The sequence below is a fragment of the Rattus norvegicus genome, chromosome 10, assembly GCF_036323735.1.
Source record: "Rattus norvegicus strain BN/NHsdMcwi chromosome 10, GRCr8, whole genome shotgun sequence".
Lineage (NCBI taxonomy): Eukaryota > Metazoa > Chordata > Mammalia > Rodentia > Muridae > Rattus > Rattus norvegicus.
In genome coordinates, this window is record NC_086028.1 from 75089259 (window position 1) to 75114956 (window position 25698).

Below are 25698 nucleotides of genomic sequence, written 5' to 3' on the forward strand. Positions count from 1 at the left end.
GGACAGATTGCTCAGAGGTACAAAGGATGTTAAACCACCACTAATAGCCTACCATGGAAGTCCAACAGCCAATCTCACCAGAGGAATTGTCTGCACTGAGATCAACATTTGCCTGGTTCAAACAACCTATAACCAGGGTCAAAGTTTGGCAGTTCTTCCCAAAGTTAAATCTAGAATTCCCATATGGCCCAGCAACTCCATCTCAGCAATTTGACCCTGAGTATACACTCAATGGAAATAGAAGCAAATTCTTAAACAAATCCCTACACGAATATACTCAAATACATAATAACCAACCAACCAAACAAACAAACAAATAAAACCTCATATACACATCACCAGACAGCTGGGTTTATAAACTGTGGTATGCTCACACAATGATTCATCCATAAAAGGAATATTATGGAATGGATTTATGCTACAGAGTGGGCAGCAAATACTATACTAGAAAAGAAGCCAGACATAAAAGACTATATATGTGAGTCTGTCTATAAGTAATATCTAGAAGGGAAAATTCAATATGAACAGGAAACAAGTCACTAGTGACTAGGGGCCAGAGAAATGGGGAATGAATGTTTAATTGGTAAGGAGATCATTTTGGCTTCATTTCTGTTGCTGTGACAAAAGACCCCGATAAAAAGGAAAACTCATGGAAGCAAGGGTTTACTTTAGTTCCCAATTTCAGTTTGTAGTTCTTCTTACTGGGGAAGTCAAGGCGATAGCTAATTATTTCACATCCATAGTCAGGAGGAGAAGGTAACAAATTGCTACTCAGACTGATTTTTCTATTCTCATCCAGTTTGGGATCTAAACTCAAGGAATGCTGTCACCCACAGTAGGCGGGTTCTCCCTAAGTCATGAACATAATCAAGACAATTTTTCAGACATGCCCACAGGGATCTAGACAACCCTCCACTGAGACTCTCTTCCCAAGCAATTCTACACTGTGTCAAGTTGAAAATTAAAACTAGTCACCCTGGAGTCTTATTTTAGAGTGCAGATGTTTAATAGCTAAATACAAGTGGTGAAGGTACATTGTCATGTATGTTCTAAGTACCATGGGACCATGAACATGAAAATGCTTGCTGTGTTTATATCTGCTACACTTCCCAAAGTCTCATGGGCAGCAGTGTTCAGAAGTAAATAGATATGAGAGGTTAAACCTCACTTATGAATCTATCCATAGATTCACAGCCAAATGGGCCCTGGGGAAGTGAAGTAAACTCAGGAGGCAGAACATGAGGAAAATATCATTGAGGAGAATGCCCTTAAAATCTTATGTTCCTCTGACTCCTCCTCTCTTTCTCATCGTGTGTGTGTGTGTGTGTGTGTGTGTGTGTGTTTATGAGAGATCAGTCTTCTCTACATATAATCTCACCAGTACAATATTCTCCTTTTCAGCATTAGGACGCAGTAGGGAAGAGAACACTTTCTTGGATTTGTCCACTGTTCATGTCCCTTACTTTCCCTGCGGTCTTCTTTGTCATCCATTTTCAGGTATGCGTTCTTTTCATGATAAAACTGTCTTATATGTGGATATGTGGATATATGTCAGACTCTGTGCCCTCTGATTAATACCCACTGTTTTCAGTCATAACAATACTAGGTTGGTCATAAATGTGACTCCTGACCTAAGAATGAGTAAGTTAAGCCACAAGCATTGTCTGTGTAAAATAGGGAAAGATGCAGGTGAAATGGTCCCAAGGTTTTTAAAGGCATGGTATAACCCCAAGCTAAGGAAGGTCTAGGGCAAGCCTTGCCTGAAGAAACAAACATAGATTTTCTTATAGAATCTCCTCCTCTAAAAGCTTGAGTAGTCTTTCTAGCACCTCCTTTGGGGGATAAATCTGTGTTTTCTTTATCCTCACACGATTTCATCTGTATATTCTCTACTTCATAATAGTCACCCCATTATCCTCTCTTAGTCCCTCAACTCCTGCTCCCCTGTCTCCAAAGCCTTATTCTTTCCAACAAATCTCCCTTATGCTTTCACGTTCTTTTATTGTGTTCCATTTCATTTAATTAATGTTGCTTACATGAGCATGAGTGGGAAGTTGTACCAACCTTCCAGACAAGATGTTCCTACTGGCCGCAATATTGGCATGATTGTTAGCTGTTATGGGGACAACCAACTCTTCTTTTGTTATACTTGAGATCCTCTAACTGGAATAAATCATACCTGGTACTGTTATAGCCAGTTCAAATACTCATGGCTAGGGAGGTCATAAGCCCCTAGAGAGAAACCCATCACTCATGCGTTTGTTAAATGGACATGTTGTCAGTGTTCCCTGTAAGTCTTTATTTATACTCATAGGCTTAGTGCTATTTTCAGACATAGTTCAAGAAGACTTTTTTTTCCCAACCAAGCAGCAGTGAATACAGTAAGTGATAAGTGAGTCAGACTGATAAGAATAACTGACTCTTTGGATACTGAACTAGCTGTACACAGGAAGAACATCTTTATCACTTCCTCCAAGGCTCAGAGAAGAAGAGGCAGAAAATAGGTAGGAGCTGGAAGATAGCGAGCAGTGTTGCAAAAACACTTCCTTTTGGATGTGACCTGACCCTTACACTCTTAAACTCATATCAGGTATGGTAACCAACCAGACTGAACCCTTCAACATTCTAGCATGGACTGTTGATAGGTGCATGAGGCCTTCACCTCTCCCCAAGAAGTTGCAGGCAGATAATGGTCATACTCTAGTGGTGTAGCTGTTGGTAAATTGCCCTTGCTCAGTTAAGTTTAGGGTTTTAAGTCACCTGGTTTGTGGTAATTTGTTATGCCAATCCTAGGAAATTACTGTCACCTCTAAACTTGAAGTAAGAAAATTAACCCATTAGGTAGGGTAAGGAAATCCAAGCCATACCAACATACTTCAGAGAGGCCCCCTCACTCACTGTTCTGTGACTTTTCCTAGAGACACATAAATAGATATCCATTCACCCCAGATAGTACCACACTTATGGGAAAAGGAAACAATTTTACCCAAGTCTAGCTTGGTCAGCCTCTGAGTTTATTGGAGTTATGTACAAGAGCATTACTTATAGCCATATGCTCACCCTACCACAGCATGGGTGCTGACTAACAAAAGTGATAGCCTTAGTTTCTTGTACAGCTGGCAGGCAATTCTACTAAAAGCTATCCCCCCCCCACACACACATCAAGCAATTGTCTACTGCTTATATAACATTGGGGAGAGCCTTCATGTTTTAACTTTCTGAGCCTAGTAACTTTCTCTAATTTCCTGAGTCTAATTAAACTTCCACTTTCTTCAGCTCCTAAGAAAATAAATATACAGTACTCACTGTTCTGGTGAAGTGGCCAGTCCTGTTGGCACATGAAGACTTTGTCCACAGGACAACCATAGCAGTATCAAAGTCAGTCTTAAACTGTTCCCTCCTCCCCATTTTCTATCTTTGGCTTTCTATTATGTTCGTGGCATTCCTTATTCACCAATATTCAGCTTCCAGTCACTTTAGATTCAAAGCATTAAATCTTCTCGACTGTCCCTCTGAACTACATATTTTGATATGAAATTGCAATTAAAGAGGTCACAAGAAAAGGCACATGGCATTATATTCATCTAAAAACTGCAGCTGCCTGGCTGACACTCAAACAACCCTTAGACCACACTTATTTTTACGGTTGGTCTAATTTATTGCTGGTTCTTGTCACTTACATTCAAGAATCTCAGTTGTGATTTAATGAGTACAACATCACCAGATAATGAGAATCATCAGTAGAATCTCTTTTTTTTTTGCCTCTTTCCTCTGAATCAAAGATGAAGGAGATCAAATTCTCTGTGATCAATTCATGGAGTCACTGCTGTTCTAGAATCATGATGGGCTACTGAGGCTCCAAAGGAGTTTGTGAAGGAAGCATATGTTAAAGGAAGATACTCCCTCACTCCATATTTATAAAGTACCTACTTCTGTACCAGGCATTTTGGTAAATGTTAGAAATGGATATGAATGAGAAGGATGTATGACCTTCAGAGAGCCTACTGTCTTGACTGTATTATTAAACAAGAGGAATCCATATGATAAGGCAGTAAAACTTATCGTATAAATGTTCTGTTGTAGAAATGGGACATTCCTGAAGATAGGGTCCAGTCTGGGGCTAGTTGGTCTCTGTCCTTCCAACTTTTCTACCTTCTCTGTCTCCCAGGTAGGACCTCTAAGAATGACCACTCTGTATAATCACACCTTCTGGTCTCCAAATTGCTTCAGTTAATGGGAGAGAAAGGCTAAGGCGTGAGATGGTGGAAAGGAATCACTTTTCTTTCATACTTCCTAGAATGGGCCACCATGCCTCTTATGGGACTGGGCATGTCCAGTGGACACTGGGTTCCAGGGATGCTTACTAGGAAAGACTCTCTGCACAGTGTCTTAAAGGATGGGTAAGTTTGCAGCAGGCATGTAAAGGTGGGATGACATCTCCAAAGTCGATATAAGACCAAGGTCAAGGCTGGAAGTCAAGAGAGCACGTTGTTCATTTGGAGACCAATAAGGCACCTTGCTCTCCTTAGGGGGAAGTTTACAGGGGATGATGGAGGAAAAAAATCAGGAAGCTGAAAGGTCATGGATGCTACAGAAAGGCTTTGAGGTTTTAGCCTGTCTGTAAGTGTTGAGAAATTTCAAAGATACAGACTTAAATACCTAGATTCCCAAAGATTTTCCAGAAAAAATTGATTTCAGAAATGGAAAGCTAGTGTAGATCCTTAATCTGAATTTTTTCTTTATTGGTTTTACATTCTTCCTTGCTTGGTGGGTTAACAAAATTCACTCCCAACCCACAAGCTGAGTACAGCTGTTGACTTTTTTTTTTAATTGAAAATTAAATAGCTTCAAAAGCCTTTTCTTCTTGGTTTCAATTTATTGGGCCCTCTCCTGATATATTATGAAAAAGGGGAATATTCCTCTTGAGAAATGTCACAGTTTCATTTAATTACAAAAAATATGTTTCTAAGAATGGCAGTCTTTCCTGGGTCTTTATAAAAGAGAGCGCTTGATCAGATTTAAGGTTACTGGCTCAGGTCTTAGGGAATGGAAACAAGAGAATCAAAGTAGCATGAGGGTTAAGTCTTGTGTCTGATGATGGAAGAATGAGGTGAGAGAATTGGAGAAGAGAAAAGTTTAGAGCAGTGGTTCTCAATCTTCCTAAGGTTCTGAACCTGTAATACAGTTCCTCCCATTGTGGTGACCCCCAAACATACCATTATTTCACTACAACTCCAAAGTTGCAATTTTGCTACTGTTGGGAATCTTAATGTAAATATCTGATATTCAGGATATCTGACCCCCAAAGAGGTTGAAACTCATGAGTTGAGAATCACTGGTTTAGAACAACACAGTTTATAATAGAGATATAATGTCAACCTTAAATGTGAGGCACTTAGGGAAGTTTAAATATTGTAGGAGCCATATTCAAGAAAGGTAAAAAAGAGGAGGTGGAAATAGAGCATGTGTCCATGGGTGGAGAAATGAGTAAACATATATTATACATATATACAGTAGAACCATATTCTACCTCAGAAACTAGGAACATTCAGAAACATATAGGATGACCCATGACCCATGACAGCCTTGTGCTAAGCAAAAACAGCAAAGTGTCAGAAACACAAATTTGGTGCAATCTCCCTCATTCAAGTTATTCAGAATAGTTAAAAGTTTAGAATTAAAAGTAGCAGTTGCCCCAGATAGAGGGAAGGAAGAGAGTTTCAATGTGTACAGAGCTGCGATTTTCCAAGATGAAGAGTTCATAAGATTTTTACGACAATGCGAAGGTACTTAATACCACGCAACAATACCACCAAGACAGTGGAGGTAGTGCTCCGTGTACTTTTTCATGGTTTTCTAGAACATAAAGCAAAGCCGTAACAAGGATTTTAATAATACATTTTATTTATGCATCCAGAAATCTACTGAGATACTTGATCTTCTTTCTTTTCCCACATTAAGTTGTTAAAGTCTACTGTGTATTTTCACACTTAATGGAACACCTCAATTTGGGCTGGCTGTGTTCCAAGTGTCCAATAATAACATATGGTTGGCAGCCATCCTATAGGGAAAGGCAGGTCCAGAACAGTGGACAGGGACACAGGGACTGGTACCTCCCTTGGCTTTTTCTTGTCCTTGTCAGTTTCTGCATGACTGGCCCAATGGGTGGCATTTTCTTTTTCCTAAGCCCTTCCTTGAGGAATTTGCTTTTGAAGCAAAAGCAAGAATAGCTTCAGGTTGATATAAAGGATACCCCAGAACTCTTCAGGGGTCAGAGGAAGCCATTGAGCTGAGCTGCTTGGTCCTTTGCTATCCCTCTCCTGGCCTTGCTTGCAACTCCAATCTCCTGGTGCATCAGCAAAGCACTGCCAGAGGCTATTGACATCACAGTCAGCTCTGTGATCTGGGGTCAGTTGACTGACATCACAGAGCTTTCCTTTCTTTGCTACTAAAAGCCAGGAGAGTGGCTCTCTCCTTAGGCCATGGCAAAGATTAAATCAGAACTGAATAAAGGTTGGCTTATTATAATTTTAAGTAGTAGGTCACTGGCAATAGCAATCACCCAGCATCTTTAGCACCATTGCTGCCATGTTTTGGAGATACAGAAGTACCTCAATGTCCTAATGGATCTCCATCATTCTTTCAGCCTCTGTGTCTATGGTGATTCAGAACACAGACCCAGTAGCAAGCTCCAATTGTGGTCCTACGCCTTCCAAGGGTCCTTCATCTAAGACTCCTGTGTTTTGCCCTTCTTCCCTTGGCCCCAAAACATAAGGCCTCATACACACTCCAGGGTGACCTACTCATCCTTTAATCTTTAAAGCTCTGGGAGGGACTGGCAGGAAGGCAAACCGCACGGGGTCACTGTGAGGAGGAATCAAATAATGTTGATCAACAGCCTAAGCATGGCTCAGTGCAGAGCAGACCCGGAACACGTAGGCCCCGTCATCACTCTGTGAAAGGCTGCTGGAGCAACAGCAGATAAAGCAGGAACTATGCTTGCCCAACTGGGTATAATATTGTAGGAAAGTTAGACTTAATAAACCCAGCAAGGTAATAGTGATTGAGGGTTACTACCAAATGGAAAGTGTTCAGTAAGTTCTTGTTTAAATACTTAGGCTATAGTTTAAAAGAGTCCCTCCTCCTCTCCCTAGAGGACACATGTTTTCTCCTTCAGACACATCACAGGCATGCTATTTCTCCATAGCCTATTAGTCTGTGGAAGTAACAGCTACTCTCACACTCAGATCTGCCTCATGACCTCCAGCGACTCCTAGTTTGGTGAAGCAACACTAAATCCTTGCAGACTGAAAAAAGTCAATAAGCCCTGAAAAAAAAAAAAAAAAGAAAAGAAAGAAAGGATTACATTGATCTGCTTGGCTATGGAAGGAAAATCTTCCTCCCAGGACTCTGCTATTTCTCCCTACGTAGGTCAGGATAGCTAAATGCATGCTGAGCAGCAAGTGAGGTCCCCACTGGCTAGCCTTGGCCTTTGTGCAAACAATCATTGAGTGAACAAAGAGATTAGCACTGAAGCAATTTATGGTGAGCTACACAGGCCAGGAAAGCACAGAATAATCTCTTAACTTATCAGACACAAGCAAAGAAAAAATGAAAAAAAGATATGGTTGATAGCATTGTCTTTATTGAAGTGGGAACTGCGGTATCCCACAGTTCTGACTTGGTAGATCTGAGCGCTCATGGTCCCCATGCCCCATCATCAAAGCCTACAAGTTTGGATGAAGTCTTCCCAGAAGTAGAAACCACAGAGTGTGCTCTTTTTTTTCTTTTTCTTTTTCTTTTTTTAACTTCCAATTAGCATGACCAGTCCTCACCTTCCCAAGGACTCTAGTCCCATTTCATCAGGGCGTCAACCTCAAATTCAAGAAATGAGTTACTTTTATGTTGCCTTCATTAAGGTTGGAAGAAAGGCAGAGTCCAAAGAGGACGCTAGGCTGGCTGCCTCCCTGAGATGCCAGCCTATCTACCTTCCCTTCTTCACCTTCTACAGAGCTGGGAAGTAGAATCTGTTGAGTAAGCGTTCTCACAGGAAGGAAATCTGAGAAGCTAAGGCTTGTTCGATGCAGCCTGGTCCTGTCTGTTCCAGAAGTTAAACACCATCTTTAAAAACAGAGCCAGTATCTTTGCATGGATCCTCACTCAGGTGAAAAAGAAGATAGATCCGTGTGTATAAGGCTCCAAAGAAACTGATATTCTTCAGATGATGGTTTCAGACAGTGGAAAAAGGAGTCTGAGAACATGTCCATAAACACGGAAGCCCATTCTGATGTGCGGACTTCGTTTCCCCAGGTTTTCTTTGGGGGTGGGGGAGTGAAATGTGTCAGTCACAGTACTTTTCATAACAGCACATAACAGTTACAGATAAGCTGGAAACAATTTAAATATCCAAGAGTTGCTAAACAACCTATATAGCATATTTACTTAAGGGATTAACACAGGGACTCCAGCTGTAATGAGCCTCCCCATGGGAGTGGGATTGGAAGACAAGAATGGAGCACAGAATAATGCTGGGGCAAAGGCAAGAGTGAGTCCCATGAGGCCACGGTTACCCTTGTGTTGGAGATGCACTGGATGAGAATACAGAAAAATGGCAAGTGTTAAGAGGTCGGGGTTTAGAAAAAGTCTCATGGAAACATTCTGTAATGTCTCTACGATGCACCATTATCACTAATGACAAAACCAGGCACCAACAAAGCACAGACACCAGACTATTGATCTTGCCCCGTCCCTTCATCTTTCCTTGGGTTGCTGATGTTAGATCTCAGGTTGTCTGCAGGCACGACGCTGTGATGCCGTGGATGATGGCTCTTGGACAGCCATAAACATCTAGCCCTTTCCATCCGGATGGCTACCTGTGCTCTCCTGCCAGTCAGTGCCGTCTCCGAAGAGCCTCACCACAGCTACACCTGGTGTGCCGTGGAATGAGAGTGTTCTACAGTGCTGCCTTGAGGGGAAAGCTTCCTCTGCAGAAAACAGATGGTTCTCCCCCCTCCCCCGCCCCATCCTCTGCCCTGGTTCATATTTCATTGCGCACCCCATAGCCACTTGGGAGCAGGGGCCCTGACCCTCCTGTTGTACTGGCACACAGTTGTGAACCCAAGCTTCTGACTGGAATCTCTCTTCCTAGCCAAAGCCTCAGTGCGAAGTGCTTAGGATTCTTGTCCCTTGTTATGCACAGCTGCTGGAAGCCAATTCCTCAGACTTGCAAAGAGCCCCTCCCTTTCTCCCATTCTTTCCTCCTTTTTCTTCTGCTGGGGATGATGTGCTCCTTTGCTTTTCCTGCAGATTCCCCGGATCAGCAACATAAACTGACCCCGGACAAAAATGGAATGACACAAAGAAGTGGGCATGTGCGTGGGGTGGGTGTGCGTGCATGTGTGCCTATGTATATATTGTGCGTGTGCATATGCATGTGCATGTATATGCATGACGTGGTCTGGGGGTGTATGTCTGTGTCTGTGTGTACATGCATATGCATGTATGATATGTGCACATGCACCTCTGTGTGTGTGTGTGTGTGTGTGTGTGTGTGTGTGTGTGTGTGTGTATACCATGTCTTTAGACATTGAACCACAAGCAAATTTAGGACTGGGACCGGCCATACAGAGCACCTGTAGTCACCATTACCTACAGGTGCACAGGAGCTCATCCTGCTGAGAAAAATCTGCTGCCTGCTGGGAAAGGGCTGGAAAGCAAAGCCTTCCTCTTCCGCATCCTTCCAGCTTCCACATGTACTCAGTGTTAACAGGTAGAAAACTCCAGGGCTTAGTTTTAAAACGAAGCAATCAAATAAACTTTATAAAGTTTAAAATCACACGGATGCCTAGACCCGCGTGTTTGCCCTGGCTGAAAGACCTATGCTTTCCCAGACTGGATGGTGCTCAGTGAACTCCTTTAAAGATGACAGACAAGTGCCAGGCTAAACCGCATTGGTGTTGCTTACTCTGAAGGACTTAAACCGAGGACTGGTAGCCCTTACTTTTTCCCAGTGGGAATCATGTAATCCCCTCTCCAAGAGAAGCATCTGCTTTGCCAATACATAGAGATCCACACCTGTGCCACAGAAACTTGGGAAAGAGCCCCCTTTGGGGGACTCTTTCTGCTCTGAAAGCTCTTCAGGGCCGAGGTGCCTTTCTGCCTTGCAGCCCATCACAGAATATAAGAAAACAAAGAGAAATCCTTCCCCACTTGCTGTTTATATGCTTTTTAATCTGCAGATGCAGAAAATGCGAGTGCGTGTGGGCACAGTCCGTTGCCTCCTCTGGAAGAGGGGCTCAGATCCCAAATGCACTTAGCGACTGTGTAAAGAACCACTTCCACTCCTAGCCACAGGAAAAGCGGCGACCCAAACATACACACACACCTCCCAGCTAAGCCCCCTCCCAGCATCCTGCTCCTAGCTGGCAGAAAATAAGCGCTACTCACATGCGGCAGTCTCAGCCTCCCTTTACCTCTCCCCGGTCTGTGCACCAGCGGCTGCTGCTTCTCTTGTAAACGAAACGAACCTTCACCAGCAGAGATGCTTTTCCTCTGGGCTGCTTTGTCTGAGATTCCCCAGATGAACACCGGCTCGTTTATGTCATTATCTGAGTTCGATTGCTCCCCTAACACAGGCAGGGCTTTGGGGCTGTCTTCCAGTGGCTGGGATTCTGGTAAGAGAAACAACAGACCTGAACCTGACAACCGATCACATCAAAGCACTCCAGGGGATGGCAACCCAACACTATGAAGTAACACATCAGCTTACAATGATACTCCACAAAGAGGTAGATCATCTCTCTCCTGTCGGCTCTAGGAGCCTAACCAAGTGAGAATGACATTCTTTATGAACTCATAGCTTCCAGCATGGCTCCAGGTAAAGTCACATAGGCACCCCAAAATGTTAGCATGGCAGGCTTCATTTGTTTTTTTGTGGTTGAAATCAGTAAAGAGGGAATAGCATTTGGTGGTCAGAAGTTAAAGCTAATGCTGGACCAGGATTCATAAGTCTATATGGACTTGGGACGTCGGATGTGTCCATCAGTTATTAGCTGTCTGCATTTGGACAGGGTCTTTGTCATCTCTGAAACTTTGTTTCACCTGCACATGGGTGACAGTACTTAGACTCTAGGATAGCTGCAAGAAGAGGGGACATGGGAAACCTCCTCCATGTGTATCATCTATTGGACATCTCCTAACATATGTAAACTGCACTCACACTGCCACAGTGTTTGATCGTGCTGAGGAATCTTCCTCTTTTAACAAAATCCTAATAAAATCTTATTATTAAACTTTGAGATCATTCCAATGTTGTTATTAATTGCTTCCTCAGAGAAAACAAATATGGATGTTCTTTAAATGTAGGGCAATCCTCATTTCCAAGTCTCAAGGAGGTAACAATTTTGGGATATCTGTTCCTCAGGCACTGGAATCAGAGTCACAGGACGATCGTAAGGTGAGGAAAAGGTACTGATTTCTGAAGCTTTCCTCAGAGAGGCTCGTGTGGTTAGTTGGGGCTTGTCACGATTGACTGATTTTGACAAGGGGAGTTTTGGCAGAGAAACTTACATTCATCTCCAAACATAAAAGAGAATGTGTTCAAATGAAAAAAAAACTATAATGTTTATGTCTTAGGAGATATAATGTTTATGCTTTGAGGGAGTTGAGAATATTAACATTCATGGATGATCATAACTGACTTCTCTTCTAGAAGCATCAGAAGAAAGCTCAGACCTAGAATAAATACTAGTTGCTCTTGTAGGGAATATCTACCACATCCATGTGCTTTCTATGAAGCTAGTCCAAAAGTTGGTAAATGACTTAGCAAGGTCCACAAAATTTTATCCCATACTGTGAGGCATGTTGGATAGAAAACAAGGGTCAGCGTCCAGATAGCATTCTCAGTAAAACAGGGTGGGAAACAAGTGCAGATCACGGAGACCAGAGACAGTACATGCAGGGTCTTCCTTGGGAGGCTGATGAAGAGAGAACCTCTCTGTAAAGATCTTTGTTGGTGATGTGGAGAGAAGATCCAAGGAAAGGAGAAATAGTCAGTCAGTACTCTTACTTCTACAAAGAACAGAGAAAATCTCAAGAAGATCCCAAAGCAGAAAAAGGACCATTTCAGAAATGTTTGCCAAAGACTGAGCAAAGTGTCTGCTGTCAGGCTTAATAAATGTTAGAAATTAATAATAATAATACAGCCTTTCCCTAGTTGCTCTTTAAAACTGCTCTCTTGTGGCATCCCTTAGAGAGATGGCTCAGAAGTTGAGCACTTGCACCATGAAGACCAGAGGCTGAATCCCAGCACTCACAGCTTATGTGGCAAGCTAAGTGCCACCCAAAAGCCAGTGACCTCCGGATCCAAGGCAGTTGATGCTCTCTTTGGGCCACCTTATGTGCACCCACATACACCTGTGCATGTATGGATGTGCAAGCATGTGAACACACACACACACTCACACACAAAGAAAATACATTTTATAAAATACCTTTTTCTACAATACTTCTCCTCAATGGTATTTTTCTCTATAACATTAATGACCAAATTACATGCAATATGCTTTTTAGTTTTTGTGTTTACTTCTAAAGACTCTCTTTATACAAAGATGAACTCAATAGGAATAACTATTTATTTATTTACTTACTTACTTTCTTACTTACTTTTGGTGCTGAGAGTTGAACTTAGGGCCTTACCTATACTAGGCAAGCACCCTACCACTTAGTTATACTCCCTACCAAAGTTAGCTTTATTTTTCCCCCTCTTTTCTCTTACAACTGCTTACTGGGTAACTAGAAGTGAGTCTGATATTTATTGGCTGTTTCTTGAACATATGGATGTGACTAGATTAACTAACTCTCATGCCTACAGTTACAGAGTTGGTACCAGAGCAAACGTCCAGCCACACAACCTTTTTCCTTCTAAGGTACCAACCTTAAGTGAGGTATAAACCATATGGATTTATTTCTGCCCACCAATGTGACATTTTCATTTCCTAGTGCATGTTGGGATGTCTGCTACATTTCAGTGGCTTTAGGCTATATTGCTGTCATTGCTCACCAACGTTTCTATCAACAAAATACTTTGTAAGTTGTGGGTGTGTTTCATGAAAGAGAACAGCCACTTTATTCCTTTGAATAGATTTATTGGAAATCAATGTTGTGGCTGAAATGAGAGTTTGGCTTATGACAGCTGTCCTTGACTGTTCGTGCAGATAGAAGAAGTTGCCTCTAAAGCTTTTCAAATGTTCTTTGTGCACGAAATTATTTGAGAAAAAGTAAGCAATACTCTGGAATAATTGAATTTTTGGAACATGCCTTAGGAATGGTGGTTGAACAGTGACCAGAGACCCTGCAAGTTGTTTCAAGCAATATGTGGGAAAACAAATTTTGTTCTTTTTTCATTTTTGACATTTCACTTAGTATTTTGAGGATCTCTTAAGTTCTATTGGGAAGAACATGTTGTCCTCTCAGGGTAGGCATACTAGAAGCCACCATGGGGAAAGAGCTGGTGAGGTGCCAAAGACCTCTGCTTTAGGCAGACACGCTAAGCTCCATCCCAGTTCTGTCCCTGAACATCTAAGAGACCTTGAAGAGAAGCTCTCTACTTCACTGACAGCTTTGTAAAGAAAGAGAATGGGCCTAGTGTGCTTGCTAATCTCTTCCAGGTCAAAGTTCATTCTGTTCTTTCCGATGAGGGTGAATGAGTTCTACACAGTGGTGTAGACTAGCTAACTTTAAAGGACTTGATGTCAATAATAAGCAGGTGCAACTCACCTGGTCAAGATCAGCTTAATTCATTCATTCATTCATTCATTCATTCATTCATTCATTCTCTATTGCCACTCTGGTTAAATGAACAGACAGTAGAAAAACTCCATTTTTTTAATTAAAGGAATGTGTCCTAGTATGGGACACAACCACGCACATAGACAACAGAGATGCCATTTTGTTAGGACAGCAGAAGTGGCCCTCGAATAGGGGGAAGATTTAGGAGTGACTCTTTGGAGCATGTGATCTTTAACCTGACTCTTGAAAAGTAAGAAAAAAATTTGTTGGGGGAGGGAAGATACCTGATGCAAGAAAGCATTACCTGGCATGGCAAGAAAGCTACTAGAATGGAGTCATGCCAAACCCACTGAGACCATGAAACCCAACTCTGACCTTCTATTTTGTTTCCCGCTAGTATCTGTAAGCTAAAAGGTTCTTATTTTTGTTCATCATAAGGAAAGGAGGATTGGGTCTCAAATCCTATTCATTGTATACAAAAGGTAGTGACAGAGTTGTAAGAAGAGGGCTGGAAATGACATTTACATTTCTTTGCTGATGGTGACCCCCCATCTTGCCATTTATTCTCTCCTACCCCAGCTGTTAGTGTCAGACTAAGTGAATGATGTATATGGACCATGGCCATATAGGATATGTAGCATCCACCCAACAGAGATGAAATGTGTCTGAGCAGAACTGGTGTGAGGAACCATTTTATCATGGGGAGTAGGGTACAAGGTTGACATGAAGACTTCCATGCCTTGAGTCCTGCCTCAGAATTCATTGTCCTCATCTACTTCATAAGTCTGTGAGCTCAGTAAGATCATCCATGCAATTTTTCTTCTTAAAAATGTGATATTTATGGGTGATTTATCTACAGGCATCACTTGAATGTGTGTGTGTAGTGCACTTGGAGACTAGAAGAGGGCGCCAAGTCCCTGGAACTGGAATTATAGGCTGTTGGCAGCTGTTGTGTGGGGACTGGGAATTGAACCCCAATGCATTGGGAAAGCAGCCAGTGCTCTAAACCCACTGAGCCATTTTCTCCAGCACAATGAAAATTTCTTAACCCAATGCTTAATACAAAGGAAGAACTTAATAAATTTTAGTTGATTACTTTCGGTGTTGATACTTTTCAGAAATGGGCACCTGGAATAATTAAGCAATTTAATATTGAATCATTTGACTTAATATCTTCTCACATTAAGATATGAAAATTGGAAATAAATCATTACAATTTAACCATAATGCCAAAATCATTGCTTAAAGCTGTGTTAAAGGAAACACATCAGATTCTAACATGTCAAGTTATAACTTTAATTATAAGAGACCCACAGTCAAGAATGATGTATGTAGATATCCAGGGCAACTATGAGCTAAGAATAGGGCTGGGGCTGCCAAAGATACAGTACATGCCTGTCCCTTCCCTCCGATTTCTCCTCCTCTTCCTCGTCTGTCCTCATTGCCCTCTTCTTCCTCTTTCTCCTCCCCCTCTTCTTTCGCCATTTGACTTACAGACCCTTCTTTTTTATTTGACCTTTTTCTTATGAATTTGTCTGAGGCTTCTCATATTCAATCACTACTAACACAGTATGTTCTTGACTAATTAGTTCTTTGAGAAATTCACTCAGTATGTTTTGATCAGAAGTCATTTTTTCCTCCAACTTCCCCAAGAGTCCCTCCCCTTCCCACCCACGCAGATGTCTGCCCCCTTGCCTCCATCAAGTCCAATTCTCACTGCTCCTCCCCGTAGTTTTGGAGATGGTATGAATTTTTGTGTCTTTCATTTATCTTCACAATTCATCTCATTTATACATTATACTTTGCAGATAGAAGAGCGTATAGGCTCAAAGGACCATCCACCTCTGCATCATACAAAGCAATTAAATTTCTAGTATTCTAAGCCAACATTATGCAATTTGTGTACAATGTAACAAGACGACAGTTAGACACATCTTAAGGAAGTGGAAGCCCATGGAGATGAGGTTCACAAATGCAGTTTAATAACCATTCAGATTAATGAGTTTTTAGGTCCTACATTGGGAGTTTTACACTCTGTTAATCCTACTTAGGGCTTTCTATGATATGTCAGGAGTTTGGCGTGGGTAAGGGATTTCCCTGGTTTCTGATCTGAGTGCATTCTTCATAGGAAATAAAGGACAGCATAAAGTTGCACTCACCAAGTTCCCTCCAGGTCATTGTCCCTCTAGTGTTTCTAGACCAAATAACCTTTTACTCAATTATAACTAATTAAGAATTCTGTAAAACATATTATGTCAGTCTTTGTGTGTGTGTGTGTGTGTGTGTGTGTGTGTGTGTGTGTATGCAGATGCACATGTGTGCCTGTGCACTTCTGTGCATGTGTCCCTATTTGTAGAGACCATAGGACAGCCTCGGGTGTCCTGAAAGCCTCAAGTGTCCTGAAATCCTAGGCAGTTACCATTGCATCTGACTTTAGCATAGTGATCTATTTTGTCTCCTACATGAATGACACGAATGTTTATATCAGCAGGTCAAAACCAAATGGTGGTAGTAAAGACAAGTGAGTATCAAAAGGAGAAGTCCATGATTCCTTATCCTTTTTTTTTTTTTGATTCCTTATCATTTACCCACTGATATAATGGGAAGAGAATTAGCAGACGAGTCCAGAGGTTCAATATGCAGTCTTCCAATGGGACCAGGAGCTTATCAGTTTAGCTAGGCTGGTTGTCCACAAAACCCCTATCTGCTTCCCTAGTTGGTATTACAAGTGCACACCCCTACACTCATACTTTAAATGTTGATTTAAAGATAGAACTTTGTCCTCATGTTTGTAAGGCAAGCATTATAAAACCGCTGACACATTTCCCTAGCCCAGTCTGCTAGTTTTCATTAAAGTTTGCCCACTGCTCGGCTGAGCAACATCAGATCTGGGATATGGTTTGGTGTAGCTAGTGAAGCATGCACGAAAGTGTTTTCAGCTCTATGATTGGATAGAGGTCATTTTCTTTCTGTTTCTTTCAGAAAAGAGAATGTTATACATGAACCAGAAGCCACTTGCTGGTCAGTTTGGGGAGGAGGGGCCATTGGCTCTCAGATTTCACGGCTGCTCTGTGGCTCCTCTGGTTTCACGAGGATGTTGTGTTCTTGGTAACAGCATCCTCCACTCTTCAAATGAACACACATGAACAAGCACGGAACCTCTATCTCTACCTGAGACCTACAGAAGACAGGAGGGGCTGCAGCTGGGAGAGATGGAGCAAGGCCATATGTCATAGCAATTACTCTGAGTTTTCAAGAAAGTTGACAAGAGAAACTATTATCACATTGATGGGAAGGAGATTTATGGTTCTGCAGCTCAAAAGCATGATGGGTTTCTCTTCTGATAAAAAATAAATTACTTTTCCAGTGGGGAGACAAAGCCAGGCCCTCTGCTTGGAAAATGGAATCTGTCAAGTTGGCCTCACCCTTGTACAGTTCTTAGCCCCGAACTACAAATGTCTCTTTTACTACCCAGGATAAATAATATGTTGGATTCACAAGTCTAGCATACTCCTCATCCACTGAAATTCTGCCTGCCTCAGTCTCTACACTTCCTGTTTAAAGCATCATTGTGGTTTAAATTTTACACAACATCTACTTTGAAAGAAGCACAGAGCATTGCAAGCCTACATATTCTCTTAATAACCCCCAATAGGGGACATTTCTTTGAGATAAACTCCATTTTTCTCAAGGGAGCCAAGAGTATGTTAAGGAGGGACATGGACAATGGGATGTCCCGCTGGAGTCTAAGGCTGAGACTTAAAGGCACATGATAGGATGGTAATACTAGCTCCCTTTCCCTTGCTTAGTACCCGAGAGATGTTGTAAACCATTATTTTTACATGTATCAGTTTCTGCAGTTCTCATGACAACCCTGGAAGTGTTCATTCTCAATTTCTTTGAGTGTCGGTTTCTCAGAGCAAGGCTGAGACTCAGTCTCTAACTTCTACACTTGTTATCTCATTCTCTCTCTACTCCACTTCTCATTGAAGCAAGAGGAACAGTGCTGGACCTACACACACACACACACACACACACACACACACACACCACAAGAGCTTTGGAATTTACCATTGGGTATAAATGCCCTTCTAATATGGGCTTCTATGACACATGCAGCAGACAGAATGAAGCAAGACATCAAAGATGTGGTAGAAAGCACTTTAGGATCAGTCTAGCATTGTTTAGCCTCCAATCAGATTCTACACACTGCTCAGATATGACAATAATGTTGTGTTGGTTGCTGGGGGCCTTGTTGCTTTGTTTGTTTTGTTAACTTGACAGACTATAGAGTCACCTGGAAAGAAGAAAGCTCAACTGAGAAAATGTCTCCATCATTTATACGGGAGGTCCAAGCCCATTGTGGGCATTGCTACCCCTAGGCAAGTGGTCCTGTAAGGTGTAAGAAATATAGCTGAATGTGAACCTGGAGAGTAAGCCAGGAAGCAGTGCTCCTCCATAGTGTCTGCTTAAGTTCCTGCTTCCAGGTTCCTGCCTCGAGTTGCTGTCCTGGCTTCCCTTAGTGACAAACTGTTACTTGGAAGGTACGATGAAATGAACCCTTTCCTCCCTACGTAGCTTTTGCTCGTGCTATTTATGACAGTAGCCGAACAGCAAACTAATGCAAACAGCAGTAACCGTGTTGTTTGAGCCTTCAGAGTTTAATAATGAGATTTCTCTTATGTCCATACTACATCTACCAATGGCCGATGTGAAAATGGCCAACATTCTTTGTCAGCAGTCGCTTCTCAATTCAAACTTGAAGCTTCTTACTGCCAAGTCCAGTGCCTAAGCTGCCTTTAAAATTTTTACTTGAACAAAAACTGTAGTTATCATACAGTCTGATAAGAAAGGAGCTTGTGAGTCTTCCCTGGTCTACAAAGAACTACGTGATCGGAAATTGTAACCGAAAGCTGTATTTGGAAAGACCTGTTCAGAGATATGAGAAAAATGGTTGGTACATAAGAGGTCCTCAGTAAATGTCTGCCAGATAAGTAGATGGAGCTAGAAAAAAAATCATCCCTAGTGAGGTAAGCCAGACACAAAAACGGGCAAATATTGTATATTTTCTCTTATATGTGGATGTTAGCTTTTAAGATATATAGATATGGATATACTATATATAATATAATACATATACTATATATTTTATATATTATATGTTATAATATGAATAATCACAAAGACTAGATACATAGTAATATACTAGGTTGGGAGAGAGAATCTCCCAGGAAGGAAAAATAGAGCATATTGATATTGAGGGACAAAGGGGACACCAGAATAGGATTAAGTCGGAAGGGGCATGGAAGAGAAGGGTAGGAAAGGGAATACGGGGAGGGTCAGCTAACACTAAAGACTGCTTGAAAGAGCATATGGAAACCTAGTACTATAGAAGCTTCCTAAAACAGATACATGTATGAGAGGAAGAAATGGAGTCACCAAATAGAAAGGGAGACAATTCCCAACCGGACACCCTAGGACACCGAGTGAAACCCACAGTGCTGGGAATGGCTTACATCTTATTGAACTGTTAGTCAAAAAAGTCCCACAGATTACTCACCACCACCACCACCATCAGAACATAGCCAATGGCCAAGGCTGTTGGTTTCCCTCCACAACCTGATGGTAATGCCCTATTGCTAAAAACACTTGTGTCATCAAACATGGAGAAGCCAAGCTGAGCTGATGCCTAACAAGAAGTTTCACCTGTGCTGAATAAAGTTCATAATACAGGAACAGTACCAGAAGAGAAAGGTGGTCATCAGAACTATCTACCTACAAACTGTGTACCCTACAAAAGCAACTAGCTACAAGATACACTAGTGTAAGTGCGGAGCAGAGGAGTTAGAAGTGACCCACCAGTTCTGACTGAATTTAAGGCCCACTCCATGAGATGGAACTCATATCTGACACTACTAAAATGACCAAGAGCCTAAGACTAGATTGCCCATGGCCTATGGTAAAATGTAGTACTATTATTCTTCTAACAATAAAAAGACCCCCAGTGACATGCTGCTACACCCATAGGCCAGTGCCTCACTCAGTTCACACCAGAGAAGCTTCTTCTTGTGGTTGACAGGAAACAATGCAGAGACTGAGACAATGGGCAAAAAGTGAGAGACTCTGGAGCACTCAATCATAAATGGGATGTCTTTATCACACCCTTCCTCTCAAGGCTCAGGGATCTGTGAGGAAGAGGAGGAGAAAAGATTACAGGAGAGAACTGATAGATGATTCCAAGGAAACAGAGTCTTCTACCCTCAATGGACCAATGCTCATATCGGTACACAGACACTGTGGCAGCCACTGCGATTCATGCACAGGTTACATTGGATGGGGTCCTGCCACTGAGTGAAAGGAGACACAGACTGCCACCCCAAAACAAGAATCTACCTACAGATACACACAGATGAAAGGAAGGTCAGCTTTCTCCAACAGTGTGTTACTGTGTGTATCAACCACAACTTATGGCAGACCTCCTCCTGCCCAGGACTAGACAACTGAAACAAAACAAACTCAACAGTGTTTTGGAGGGACTTTTTGTTTAATTTTGCTTTATTTGGGCTTTTATTTTATCCTATTGATCTTTTTATTTTCATTTTTGTCTCTTGTTCTATTGTTTTTTGTTTTGTTTGGTTTTTTATTTGTTTTTGTTTTGTTTTGTTTTTGAAAGGGAGTTAAAAACCATATAAAACCAGCTTAGGGAAGTGAAGAACATTTGGGGTAATGGAAATCATGACTAAAATATATTATATGAAAATTTTAAATTAAAAAATAAATCGTAATTTAAAAAAAATATCTGCTAGCTGGGTTTGTTGGCTCACAACTACAATCCCAGCACTTGAAAGGCTGGGGCAGGGGATTGCTGTGAGTTCAAGGCTAGCATGGACTACAGGTAAGTTCTAGCCTAAACTACTGGGTGAAATCCTGTTTCAAAACATAAAAGATAAAATAAAAGTCTGCTGGCCAATAAGTGACTATATGAATAAATTAATTGAACTAGTCCAGCACGTTAACATACCTTGAAAGGATGAGCTGCTTTTATTCAGAAAGGCAAGATGTATTCAGAATGTCCCAATCACAAGAGTCTTTTAGCAAACACAACAGATACATATCCCGAACACTGAAACTTCATGTGTAAAGTTAGCCATAGTCTCATGCGATGCACCTCTAACCCACTAGGGAGGTCAGACAACCTTCCCAATTCAAACAGGAGCAGCCTGATTTCAGGGCCCAACTCTGAGAGTGAGCTATGAGGCAAGAAGCATCTGTAATAGTAACCAGGCTTCTCCATCAGACTTTCACGGGAAGCAATAAGTCCCACATGCTAGCCCTTTGCTTTAGTGACCCAGTAAGTCCCATGGTCAAAGCTACTTGACATTGACAGAAGACTCAGCCCCAGTGGAGGCTCTGAGGTCAAACAGCTAATGCTGAGGGCTATTTACAAAGATCTGACACCAGCGGCAAGGTATTCAGGGTCAAGGCACCCTTGCTTCCACTGTATTCCCAACCTTGTGTATCTAGTAAAGATTTATCTTGTGCCAATGGCTAATCTTTTTCCATTTTTCCTTTCTATCCTTTAAACTCAAGTCCTATCTTTCCCCCCACTCCTAAATTTATCCTTTCTTTTTGCACTAAGTGACTATTTTGAATGAGATTAAAACGTGCAGTGTCTTCCAGACCCAATGCGCCAATGCTCATATCAATGTGCAAACAACATGGCAGCCAGCACAATTCACGCACAGGTTAAATCGGATGTGGTCCCACCACCAAGGGATATGGATTTCATCATTTTTTTCAAATCAGAAATTTAAATTATTGCTAGTTGTCGTTTCCCTAAGACTAAAGCACAAAATCGTACCTGTGGAATAAGATCATGTGGCTTTTATAAAACTAATTTTAATTTTTTCCCTCTGAAAATTCCATACAAACATGATCTATCTACTTTCCACTTGGCTCTCAAGTTCCCTTTGTATCACATCCCTTCCTAACGTCATGTCTCTTCCCTTCCAATAACACAGAAAGCTGAGTTGGTGCTGCTTTTGGGTGTGAGCTCAGGAGTCATGTCCCCAGCAAGGAATGTTGCTCCTCCCTCAGCGGCTATCTGCTGCCAATGGCAATTCAATGGGAGGTAGGGCCTGGAGATCATCCACCCCATCTATTCCAGAATTTATCTGGCTTGATATCCTGTAGGTTTTGTGCAGTAGCCACACTGCTCTGGGTCCATGTATGTGACAGACTTGCCCACAAGACAGCATTTCACAGCACTCCTCTCCAGCCTCTGACTCCTACGTTCTTTCTGCCTCCCTCCTCCAATGTTCTCTGAGTGCTGATGGTTGGATCAATAGAGAAGCCCAGTGTAGGGGTGAGCATTAAGATCCTCTCTTGTTAAACAGGCCAGTCCCCTATATCCTTTAAGCCAGCTGGTAGTATAGCCCATCACTGGTACTAAGACTCTCAGTGCTGACTGAGTGGAAGTCTTTTCACACCAGCATCTAGCTTCCTCATGCTATAACTCTGCAACTTCCTTTCCCTCCTTTCCACACATCTTATCTGTATTGGATACCTCCTGCTTCTTTGTGTATCTTCTGGCTGCCAAAAGAATCAGCAACTGCTTGGCTTTCTCCTCTCTTCAATGGTACTCTGCTGTTAGGTGTGGTGGGCAGGATCATGGCTTCCCAAAGATGCTCATGTCCTGCCCCCTAGAATCTAAGAATATGTTGGGCTACACAGAAAGGGGGAATTAAGTGTTCAAATGTAATTAAAGTCAGCCATCAGTTCATCTGAGCCTAAAGAGGCTATTCTGGATGATCTGGGTAGTTCCAATCTGAGCACATGGGTGGAATATGGGAACAGATGATGAACCAGGAAAATGCATTCAGTTCATGAGTGGTGGATGTGAAGATCCCAGAGGAGGCTCCCAGCCTTAAAATGATATTGCATCCAGAAGCTGGGAATGATCCTCCTTTCATGGTCAGAAGGAAAACAGGATTCAGTTCTACAGCTGCAAGGGACCAGAGTCTACCAGATGCACAAGAAAACAAGTCTGCTCCTGGATTCTTCAGGGCCTTACCTTATTGAGATTCTCCAGGTTTATCCAGGGGTCTGCATCATTTCCAGATAAGCAAGGGAATTTTTAGGGACACCAATATTTACAAACTAACATGCATCTTTGTTCTTAACAGTTGACATAAAGTGACTGTAGGCTTTCAATGACTAAACTCAGCTCCCAGAGGCTAAGAGCTGTAAACTGCAGGCCACAATGAGCAGCGACAGCATCCCAATCCTGAGGTAGTTTTTACACCACAAGGATCAGATTGACTCTCGGGCAGCTCTAGACTATACAGGCTCCATCACATCTCGCCTGAAACTACTAAGTTGTGAACAAAATGATACGAGAACCTGGGGAACCAGGGTTGTCATGTGAAGCACAGTCTCCAGATGTGTGCCTCGTCTGCTGGGTCACTGCAGTAGCAGAGCATCCTTTCCTATGCTGTCCTAGCGCTTTCTCATCTCAGGGAAGCTTATCAGTGTTTGGTAGGAAGAAAATCTCTGTCTCTCTGACTCTCTGTCTCTCTGTCTCTGTCTTTCCCCCTCTCTTTCATCTGTGTGATGCATCTACCCATTCATGGTTCATGTGTGTGTGTGTGTGTGTGTGTGTGTGTGTGTGTGTGTGTGTGAGAGAGAGAGAGAGAGAGAGAGAGAGAGAGATGCATCTACCCATGGTGTGTGTGTGTGTGTGTGTGTGTGTGTGTGTGTGTGTGTATAGATGTGTGCACATGTGTGCTGAAGCCTAGAGGTTGATGTCCTACCTTATTTTTTGAGACAAGGTCCTTTGTCAACCCTGGAGCTCATTCATCTGGCTAGGCTAGAGCTCCAACCACCTGCCTATCCATCTTGCCAGCTCTGGGACCACAAGAGCACACTATTGGATTCTGTTCATGCAGGCACTGGCAATGGAATTCAGTTCTCCATGCTTGTGTGGCAAACACTGTACCCACCGAACCATCTCCTTGACCCAGAGGCTGTCTGTCTCATGGATAACTAGGACAGGAATCAGGAATCTTTTATAAAGGGCCAATAGCAAATATTTTCAATTCTGAGCCATCTGGTCCCAACATGCCCATTCTGTCATTTTTATCTCAAAAGTGGCTGTAGATAATATGCAAGCGAATGGACATAGTCTATTGCAACACAATCTTTCAGTAACAGACAGTGGAATGGGCTGGATTACAAGTCCTATTTGCCTACCCTTGCCCTGGTTTCAAGATAGATAGATGTCTAATCTTTATACTGAGAAAGGGGTGCCAGCCTATGAATAACTCAAAGCAAAGGAAAATGTTTCAGCTCAACCTTCTGTCTGCTCTATACACGGCTCCAAACCTGTTACACTGCTCCTGTGGCTGCTGATTTAGCTTCTTAATTATGCTTTGCTCAGGATGATATTAATATGGGTTTACATTTTCTGAGAAGATCCCACTGGGGACTCGAGAGGAGGCCGTGGGTGAATGTGGAGAGCGAAGTGAGAAAAGCTGGCCTTGTATTAAAATTAGCTACAAGTAATTGAGAGAAGACTGTCTATAACTGCTAGTGGGAATGACAGCTGCCCCTGTGAGCGGTGGTATGTTTATTAAATTTGAAAATGGCATCTTTAGCCTTCATTTACCTGGCTCCCAAAGCTCTGGGCTCAAGTTGCCAAGAGTGACCTGGAGAGGGGGCCTCCAGTGCGTTAGAGAGGGACATTTCCTCCTTTCTTTGTTCATTCTAGTACCAAAAGAGCAATGAGAGGGGTCACTGAGCATCTGTGCATCGCCAGCTACCTGGGTTGCATCTGCTAAGCTACTTCACAACTATTGTCTGAGCACACACCCTTTACTGAATATTTGTGTACTTATTATTTTAGTTAAGACCCTCCATGACCCCACTAATGAGGTACCATTATCAGACCCTTTCTTGGGGTCCACAGTTATAAGGCTTCCCTAGTCACGGAGCCATTTCAAACAGGGTTTCTGACTTAGTGGTGCTCAACTCCAAACGAGATGGTGAGCTGCCTCCTTGTTGTTTTATATAAAGCTCCCCAGAAGGGAGGTAGGAGAAGCCTCATTTTGCAGGCAAGACAAGAGACACTTCCCCATGGCTACATGCCCAGGCAGATGCCACCCCACTTCCAGGACAGTCTGCTTTCAGTCTCTCTGTTTTATTCTCTGCCTATTGCTGCCAAGTAGCTAAGGCCACATCCTTTGACCATCTGAACTTGCAGGTTCACTGTTGCCTAGTTGCGATGACAGTGGCTAACTTGCTTCTCAGGACAGGAAGAGTTCAAATAATAATAATTATGAAATGCCCCCCCCCCCCGCCCATACAGGGGATTGAACCTAGGCTCTCACCACCACTGGGGATTGAAGCTAGAGCCTCACTACCACTGAGCTCCATCCCTAGACTTTCTTACTTTTCCTTCCTCACGGTTTGCTTTTCTAGACATAATCTCATTACATTTCTAAGCCGACTCAATCACATCTTCAACTAGTCTAGGCAAGTCTTCATCTGGTGATTCTTCTGTATCAGCCTTCCGAGACTGGGCTTAGAGCCGTATACTCCCAAGCCCAGATGAAATGGTTTAATTTCAATATGATAATGTACAGAATATTGTAACCTGTTGATTAGAGATTTCTAGGGTGTGACAAATTTGAACCTAGTGTTCCAGTTGTGAAACCATCCCATGGTGGCTGGGTGACCACAGGTAAATTCTCAAAGATCCCTAGGCTTTGGTGTTTTTTATCTACAGGGCACTTTGATAACCACTTAAGTTTGTGTTCTGAGTATAAAATTAGATATTTTTAGATCTTGCCACCCAGATACCAAGTGGGGTCATTTATTTTTAATTTCATATTAGCTAGAGAGATGGGAGAA

General features: G+C 42.3%; 1 protein-coding gene across 1 annotated transcript in view; it reads right to left on the reverse strand.

The window, feature by feature from the left end:
• Ankfn1 (ankyrin-repeat and fibronectin type III domain containing 1) overlaps positions 1-10696 on the reverse strand; it is a 388671-nt gene extending 377975 nt beyond the window's left edge. The window contains exon 1 of the mRNA XM_039087383.2: positions 10447-10696. The gene's annotated coding sequence lies outside the window, so the exon portion shown is untranslated. The remainder of the gene's footprint in view (positions 1-10446) is intronic.
• Between the last annotated feature and the right edge of the window lie 15002 nt (positions 10697-25698).